The sequence below is a fragment of the Hirundo rustica genome, chromosome 1, assembly GCF_015227805.2.
Source record: "Hirundo rustica isolate bHirRus1 chromosome 1, bHirRus1.pri.v3, whole genome shotgun sequence".
NCBI classification, from domain to species: domain Eukaryota; kingdom Metazoa; phylum Chordata; class Aves; order Passeriformes; family Hirundinidae; genus Hirundo; species Hirundo rustica.
Window position 1 is genome coordinate 101,029,256 of NC_053450.1, and position 9,674 is coordinate 101,038,929.

The following is a 9,674-nucleotide window of genomic DNA, read 5'->3' on the forward strand; positions in this document are numbered from 1 at the left end:
TCCCATGTTCCCCTGGAAAATGGATCATCCTGAGGTTTGTCTCTGCCTCTTTTCCCTGCCCATTCTCCCACACTGGAATGGAATCCAACTCTGTTCCACTCCCACCTTATCCCTGATTGAGTAGTGGCTTGTCCCTACCTTTAGCCCCTTCCCCTGGATGAAGGCCAGGAAACCATGTAGAAATCTCTCTCTTAGCTGGGGGACAGGGACTGGGCTCCTGACCCAGGTGGGGACAGACCACAGGAGAAAGACTGAATAAAGCCCTGATTTCCCCCAGATCAAGTGCAGACCTTTCCTTTGCCATCGACAGGGACCCTGATCTCTCTAAAGGAAAAGGTTCACAGCTACTCCTGGGATCTTTGGGGCACTGAGGAAAATCCTTCCAACTGTAGTTTGTCTCTCAAGCTAGCTGAGGCAAAAACAGGCGGGGGCTCTGAGAGTGACTGCCACAGCAGAGTATTGCACTGAGCAAACTGACAAGCACAAGCATATACAGCAAGAGCTGTGTGCACTGTTCTCTCTGCAAAACAGAGTTCGTATTTCTTTACAGCTCTAACATGGAAAGAGAGCAAATAGACATCAGCCCCCATGCTCTGGTTACTGCCGACATGGAAAACACACACTGAGTCATCAGAATCTCATCCAATGCTGGAAGTAGCAAGAAAGATGCTGCAGTAGCATGTTTGCTTGCTGGAACAAGTGAAGACGAACAAGACTTGGGCATCCATCATACCGACAAGCACAAGCATAAAAAGCGAGAGCTATGTGCACTGTTCTCTCTTGTGATTCTTTACAGCTCTGGCATGGAAGACAGATAATAAGCAGAAACAGCCTTGCTCTTGCTGCTGCAGACATGTAAACAAAAAAATGTATCAGAATCTCCTCCTGTACTGGAGCTAGCAGGAAAAGTTCCTGCAGTAGCCTATTTGCTTGCTAGAACAACTGAAAATGAACAAGGCATGTGCACAGGTTAACCGACAAGCACAAGCACAGAAAGCCAGACCTGAATGCACTGCTCTCTATGCAAAAGGCAGTGTGTAGTTCTTCGCATTCTCTGACATGGAAACAGAGCAACTAGCCATCAGCACATTTGCTCTTGCTTCTGCAGACGTGGAAAACACACACTGTATAATCAGAATGTCCTGTACTTGAACTAGCCAGAAAGTTACTGCAGTAGCCTGTTTGCTTGCTGGAACAAGTGAAAACGAAAAAGACATGTTCACTAATCAAACCAACAAGCACAATCACACAAAGCCAGAGCTGAGTGCTCTGCTGTCTCTGCAAGACACAACTTCTGATTCTTTACAGCTCTGACATGGAAAAGCAGGAAAAATAGGCAGAAACAGCCTTGCTCTTGCTGCTGCAGACATAGAAAACAAAACTGTATCAGAATCTCCCCCTGTACTGGAACCAGAAGGAAAGTTATTTCAGTAGCCTCTTGGCTTGCTAGAACAAGTGAAAATGAACAAGGCATGTGCACTGATTAAATCACAAGTGCAAGCACCCAAAGTGTGCGAGGAGCAGTGTTTTCCTCTGCAAAAGGCAGCTTGTAGGTCTTTATTACAGCTCTGAATGGGAAGTAGAGCAAGTGGACATTAGCCCCTTTGCTCTTTCTGCTGAAGATGTGGATAACAAAACTGTATCATGAGAATCTCATTCAGTGCAGTAAGTAGCAGAAAAGTAGCTCTAGTAGCCTGTATGGTTGCTGGAAACAAGTGAAAACCAACAAGGCTTGTGCACTAAGCAAACCGACAAGCAGAAGCACACAAAGCAGGGCTGAGTGCATTGTTCTCTCTGAAAACAGAACTGTAGTTCTTTACTGCTGTGATATGGAAATAGAGCAACTAGACTTGAGCATCTGTGCTCTTGCTGCTATAGACATGAAAATGAACTGTCTCATCAGAGTCTCATGATGTGCTGTAAAAAGGTAGAAAAGTTGCTCCAGTAGCATATTTGCTTGCTGTGAAAAGGGAGAATGTATAGGGCGCTTATGCAGAAAGCAGATGGAAATAGCACAAACACAGAAATGGAAAGAGGGGAGTTCCACTTACTGCAAGTGTTTCAGGCACTCAATTGGGCATGTTTTGCAGGGAAGCGGCCCTCGTGTTTTAGCACTGTTTATGTAGGGGTTTCTGGAAGTCTGCCTCTAAGTGCCACATGAGCATGCAGTTTTTCTGCCTAAGGTTCTCTCAGCACCTCCTCACTGGGCTGTCCTCCTCATCTTTCCCCAGCTCCCTTGTACCCTCTCTACATGTGCTCCTGCCCCTCCATGGCTTTCTGCTTCTTTATTGGCAAAGCATTTGCTCTCTCTGCAAAATGGAGCTTTTAGTTCTTTACTGCTCTGTCTGACATGGAAAAGTATCAAATCACCAGCCATGCCACTGCTCTTGCTGCTGCGGATCTGGAAAACTAAAATTGTAGCAGAATCCTATCCAGCGCTGGAAAAGGCAGAAATGAGACACTAACTTTGAAGAATTAATGTTTTTAGAAAAAGTTATGATTGTCATTTAAGATAGGCTTTGCTGGAATGAATTGCTTTGTTAAAATAATTAGTAGTTAATAGTTAGTAAAAAGAAATCAGACCTGGGATGCTTATCCTGGATACAAATAATTAATTGCTTGTCATTTTTTTGTTTGTTGAGCTGTTCTTATAATGAGAAACAGGGAAACTGATAAGGTAGATCTGCAGGAACAAAGACAATGATAATTTCTTAACATCCAGAAACTTACTGAGCCTGGAATCTGGAGTTCACCCAGCTATCATTTGTCTTGATATACAGTGAAAATGTTGAAAAGCTTAGAATGAGGAAGACTCATTTTCCTTCCTTTTTATGACCCCCTCCTCACAAAAGGGCCACTGACCCATTTTCAGAAGCCAAACTACACATGCTTAATAGCATTTTAGCTAATTTCCATACAAAGTGGAGAATAGGAGGAGACAAGGTTATGAATATGCCTTTATATTTTGGGGGATTCAAGACTTTTGTAATAAAAAAGGCTGTGTAATCATCTGTAACTTTGCAGTGTGCATTAGAGAGCGATCCCACGCACTGCCTGGCATCATATTAAACATACACTTTCTAACTCTAAACTGTCAGAGAGTTTTTTTTCCCTCACAGTTGGGTATTGATAGTGGATCAATATCCATATTTAGCAAATCAGAAAAGTTGCTGCAGTAGTATCTTTGCTTGCTGTGAAAAGCGAGAATGCATTGGGCCTCTGCAGCTTGCAAACTGATGAAGCACTAGCACACAAGCTGTAAGAGATGCTGCTGCCACCTCCTGCAGTGTCTTCCTCACTCAGCTGCAGCAAGTGTGTGTTTGGCAGGGAAATAGCCTGCATGATGACTGTAGTCCTGTCGTGGATTCTCAAAGTCTGCCTGAAGGTCCCTCATGAGCCTGCAGTTTTCTGGCTAAAGCTCCCTCACCACCTCCTCACTGGGCTTGTCCTCCACATCCTTCCCGCAGCTCCCTTGACCTTCTCTGCACAAGCTCCAGCCCATCCATGGCTTTCTGCTTCTGAATGGCACAGCAGAGTTCTCTGCAAAATGGAGCTTTTAGCTCTTTACAGCTCTGAAATAGAAAAGTAGCAAATAGCCAGCAACAGTTTTCCTTTAGGTGCTGCAGACATGGAAAACTAAAACTGAATCAAAATCTCATCCAGTACTGGAAAGGCATAAAAGTTGCTTCAGTAGCATATTTACTTGCTCGGAAAAGAGAGAATGAATAGGGCTTCTGCAGAGAGCAAATGGAAAAAGCACAAGCACACAAACTGAAAGAGGAGACTGGAGCTTACTGCAATGTCTCGGGCACTCAACTGCAGCGAGGGCATGTTTGTCATGGAAACAACCCAACATGCTGAGCACTGCCCTGTAGGAGTTTCTGGAAGTCTGCCTTAAGGTGGTTCATGAGCCTCTAGTTTCTCTGGCTAAAGCTCCCTCAGCACCTCCTCACTGGGCTTGTCCTCCACATCCTTCCCCAGCTCCCCTGTCCTTGTCTGCACGTGCTCCAGCCCCTCCATGACTTGCTGCTTCCCAGTGGCAAGCAGTGTTCTCTCTTCAAAATGGAGCTGTTAGTTCTTTACCACTCTGTTTGACATGAAGAAGTAGCAAGGAGCCAGCAACAACTTCTGTCTTCCTGCTATAAATATGGAAACCTAAAACTGAATCAAAACCTCACGCTATTTGAGAAAAGGCAGGAAAGTTGGTTCATCTTTGCTCACTGGAAAAAGAGAATGAATCACGCTTCTGCACCAAGCAAAGTGACCAAGCACAAGCACACAAACTGTAATAGGAGACTGACATCCCCTGCAGTGTCTACAGCACTTGGCTGAAGTGAGGGCATGTTTGGCAGGGAAGCAGCACTCATGCTGAGCATTGTCATGTAGAGATTTCTGCAAGTCTGCCTGAAGGCCCCTCATGAGTGTGCAGTTTTTCTGGCTAAAGCTCCATCAACACCTCCTCACTGGGCTTGTCCTCCACATCCTTCCTCAGCTCCTTTGTCCTTGTCTGCACACGCTCCAACCACTCCATGACTTGTGGCTTCCCAGCGGCAAGCAGCATTCTCTCTGCAAAATTGGGCTTTTAGTTCTTTACTTCTCTGTCTAACATGGAAAAGTAACAAAGAGCCAGCAACGATTTTGCTCTTGCTGCTGCAGGCATGGAAAACTAAAACTTTAGCAGAATCTCATCCATTGCTGGAAAAGGCATAAAAGTTGCTGCAGCAGCATCCTTGCTTGCTGGAAATGGGTACTTGGAAATAGTTTTGTGCATGTTGTTTGAAATCAGCAGTGGAGAGTTTTTGTACCAATGAACATTGTGTTTATTTTTTGTGGCTGATCAACGGAGCTCATACTTTGTTGTATTTATGAAACACAGCATGCTGTTATAATAAACAGAAGCATTCTGAAGGTTTTACTGTGGTACTTTTAAGTCTTGACTGTCCTATTGACACCTGTGTTATGGTGGCAGAGGAGAGATTCACTCTTTCCTGTTCCATGTGATGAGGCATGAGACTTCTTCCTTTCTGTAGTTTCTAAACAGAAGTCACTCTTATGCTTGTTTTGTCCATGTTAGTCTCTGCAGTTCAGGTGAAGGCAGTGCCTGCTCTATGTTTTCTTGTGTTCCTCCATAATGCAATGTTAGGACTATTGACCTAAAATTTACAGGCTTGCCCTGAGAATCAGTAATGCCAGTTGGGGGTATAAACCTGATGTTGTACCCTTCTGTCGTATCAGAATGATATAAAGAGGGTGAGCTCTTTCCTCCTTTTTTCACTTTAGTATCTCTGCAGCCTGCAGTGATTGTTTCCTCTAACTAGAAAGCAAGCTTCGTGTAAAGCCTACTTGAAGCATGGGAAGGCCCTCTCACCTGAGTATGCTGCTGCTTCTCATTTCTATGTTGGTATGCCTAGGACTGTCAAGAAAGCAAGGCTGGTCTCTCTCTGGAAACTACCATAGGAACTCTGGCGAATGTTAAGTATCATATCATATACTTTCTCTGCCTTAGGTGATGGAGCTCCACACAAAGTCTCAATGAGTAACAGCCCATTCTTCCATATTTTTTGGTGTGCAGCCCTACTCTTTAGAGGGTTTCCTTCCAGTGTGCCCAAAATAAATTGTATATCAGTAGATGATGGCAGATAAATTCAAACTCCAGATGGAGTGGATGTTTCTGTTCATTGTGTATTGTTAGAAAGGGGCAGTTACTGGATAAAACACACATCTAGCAAAGAGCTCTGTACCCATAGAAAATATTGATTTGAAAATATAGTTGCAGGGGTTTTTTGCTATGCCAGTAGGTCAGTGGTGATTTGGGAGAGGATGTTGATAACCTTGCTGAAGATATTTTATTTGAGGAGCTAGTGAACTTGAAAAGACCATGTCTGCTCTAATGCACCTTGTAATTGAAGCCTGAGAAACGCATATATTCTTCATACAATCTCTAATATCTTGGGGAAAGGCAAGTTCCATGTGGATGAATAGGTGGAATGTAATGATCCTGACCAGAGACTCCTGTGCATTGTGGAGTTAGTGGTCCATGTAACACTTCAGCAGGTGCAGGCCTGTCCTGCATAAACAAAATGGCCTATGTGCTGAACAGGTTCCGTGACTGCAGGATCAACTCAGCCAGATCATTGTAAATTAGTAGGTTGCAGTCAGCTCTCACTTGGTAGCAGTGGTTATGCCACTCCCATGGCTATAGTTTCATCTACAAACAAAGCAAGAAATTCTTCTGTGAACATCCTTTATGAATAGAGCTATTGTCTTATGAGAAAATTATAAGGTAACTCAAATGACCAAATAAAGAAGAATAATCTCACCTATTGTAAGGTCTGTCCATCATGATGCACGTGGATTAAAGGCCTGTTCAAAGCTACAGCATCCAGCGTTTCTGCCATCTCAAATGATGTAAGATTGCCTATAATATAGTCTCCTTATAGTGTTAGATTTAGTAAATAGCACTTTTAATGACAGTTTAGAGAGTCTGAGTACCTCTCTCTCTGAATTGTTATATGCTAACACCTTCTCATGCAAAACAGAGGGTTTATCCCCTTGATAAGTAAGATACAGCTGGAGTATTTTTCAATTTGAAATTAGGAGTCTATGGTTAGAATTCTATACATCTAACTTGTGGTCTATTTTAGGTACCCTCTACAATGCATTAAAATACAGCAGGTTCTTGCTGTTTTCATATAAGAGCATTTATTCTGTGGAATCCAGGGTTTCTCAGTTTTAGGAGGATTAAGGTAATATCTTAATAATTAAGGTAATATCTTTGAAAAATAAATGCAAAGGAAGGCAGAAACCCTTCTGGAATAGAAAGAAGACTTCTCCCTCTAAACTATTGCAACTTTGAAATTATGGGGATTTCAGACAAAAAGGTAGAATAAGGAATAACAGTTTCTTTGCTAAAAATTAGAACAGAACAGAACAGAACAACAACAACGCAATTACGGAAATTTCCAGCAGAGCATCTTTCTCCTCTGGGTGTAGTTATGAGCTTCGCCGGCAGGGGGAGAGGACGCGCTGTGGGAGGCAGAGAGTGTATTTAAGATGTTAAAGTTTTCTCAAGAGGAGTTAAAAACTTTACAAAGCAGCAAGAAACCTTGTAGAGTCTTGGTGTAAGGGTCTTAAAGCTCGGCCTTGGGGTGATGAGTCATCAGGACAATGAAGAGTATAATGCTGTGCAGTACCAGTGCATTGCAAATTAAGTTGGTTTTGTTTTGTTTTGTTTTTTGACACAGAAAATGGAAGGGAAAAACTTGGGTTACTGTCGTACAGGTCATGAATTAAATAACCTACTTACTGGTCAGGATGCTGAGGCTCCAGGTACAGTCAGTCTTTCCTGTGTGGGGATTCTTGAAATTTTTTGCAGTGGAATAATCTGTGGGAATACTGTAGACTAAAACACACTAATGACTCAAAAGGAAAAATATGTATATTAGTTAAACATAATCAGTGATCTGGTTTTGCTTGATGGTTGAATAATGCCTCCTGGTGGAAACAGTGCTTTCACCAAAAAAACAAATTGAAACTGCAGAACACACACAGTTTCCATTTTTAAGATGAGGCCCAGCCGTTTGCTGTGGGTGTAGCAGTCAAACTTGAAGATTTAGAAAGTTTTGAAAAACTGTATGTTAATTTTGGAAATGTTCTCCTTTTTTCCTATATATGTGATTATATGTGTTCCTGTATAGGTACTTGAAAGTAGGAATGTTTCCCATTCTCCCTCCTTCTACTCCTTCTTTTCTTCCCTGCCCACGTGCATGAGTTGAGCAAACTGTTTTCCATCACAGTTTAGCCAGGTTAAGGTTGTATGTTAATTCAAGTATCATAACTAGTATTCCATGCGGTGGCGAGGGGCCTCTGACCACAATTGTTCTGACTCTGAGAAGCTGCTGCCTGGGTCTCAGTAACAGCTTGAGCACTTTCTTTCTGCTAGTCTGCTGCAGATAAATAGAAAGTGTTGGTTCATGCTCCCTTTATGGGTATGAAAAAATGAAATCACATTAAAATATATGAAAGGTTAAAAACTTAGAGACTTCATATTAAATGTGAAGGGACAAGATATGCAATCTTGATTGCTGAGTAATCATTCTCCTAATAGCATGTTCAAAACTGGTCTGGAAAAGGTTTATTCCTACTGTTATTTTATAATTTGAGCCTCAAAATGATTGCTAGTTGTGCTATTCTAGAAGAGGAAAGGAAAAGTCTCCCTGAAGTTACTAATTTATCAAGCCATCTTCCCGCAAGGCAGTGCCTCCTGCAGGAGCTATCTCTGGACACACAGTCCTGTGACGATCTAAACTTTTTTGGGGGAGGCCTCTGAGCACTTTGTTACAGCAGAGACCTGTATCTTTTTGTAGTGCATTTTGGCTGTGTGTAGAGAAAATTTCCTCATTTTGAGAAATGCTTCATTTATTTTCAGGATTATCTTGCCACATGTATTCACTTCTCCACAAATGGCAAAGCTCCAACTTTCATAAGAATGACATTTTCTTTAGAAGCTGAAGCTTATGATTTTAAATCTGATCCTCATTTACAACAGTGGGTCACCTTTCTTTTTGAGACCCCCCTATATTTCACCACCCTCCCCCCCCCAATATTTGTTGGTTTGAATCTCATTTTCTAGTCATCTACACTTCTCTAAAAGAACATCTTTGGAAGAAGTTGTTGGGATTTTCTAGTGGAGCTGCTAAGATAATATATTAATTAGAAAATAAACAGAATGATTCCCATACACTGTAGTGTCTCACAAGGGGGGCATCTTCTTGACATATGTCTATTAGGTTGCCTCCCTGGTCGTATGAAAATACTTGTCCAAAATATATTCAGTAGTTCCTGAGGTTAATCTCAGAAACTAGGAAATTCCTGGAAACTGGTAATGCAAATAAGTAAAAGTTATCTGTTGTGGAACTATATTTAATGACAGTTTGGACTCATTAGGTGAAACTTGACTAGTACTTGTTAATTGTAATTTGATTTATTTCCCTGTAACTATCTATAGGTGCAGAGATACAATTGTCTAAACTGTTCCTCTGAGGTTTTTTGTTTTCTCATCACATCACATTTCAAAATCTCAAACTGAATAGTGTACAGTTTGAACCACTCTTAAAATTTATTAGTGTTGGTACCTAGTATCAACAGCTATTAGCTGTTGGCAGACTGCAATCATCCTTATGTAGATCTTTCTCATTTACAGCTACATGTGAGAAAAATGCATGAGAGGGTTTATGTATCACCTGTTGTAGGTTATTTTGATTGTAGATAAGTCATTTTTCTCAAGCATGTGTAAATAATTGTACTGTATGGAACACAAAATTATTCTTTAATGATAGAGAATATGCAAATGCCTTTACACAAATAAATGCACTAGTGCTGACAAATTCTTTGTACTTTCATGGCAAAAGTTGATTGTGTTCTATCTTCTTTTCATTAGAAGCACCAGATTGTCCATAACCATTTTTGTAGTGTTTGCATTAATTCTACAATTCTATAACAGTAGATGATCTGTAGTAGTGCTCATATTCATAGAAGCTTGAAATCACTAAAAATCAGTTGTGTAAGATATGTACTTGAGAAGTCATATCTTTCAAGAGTTAGCAAAGTCACAACAACAGAAGTTTACACTTAATAGATAACATCTAACTCTGTCCTACACTTAGGACTGCAAG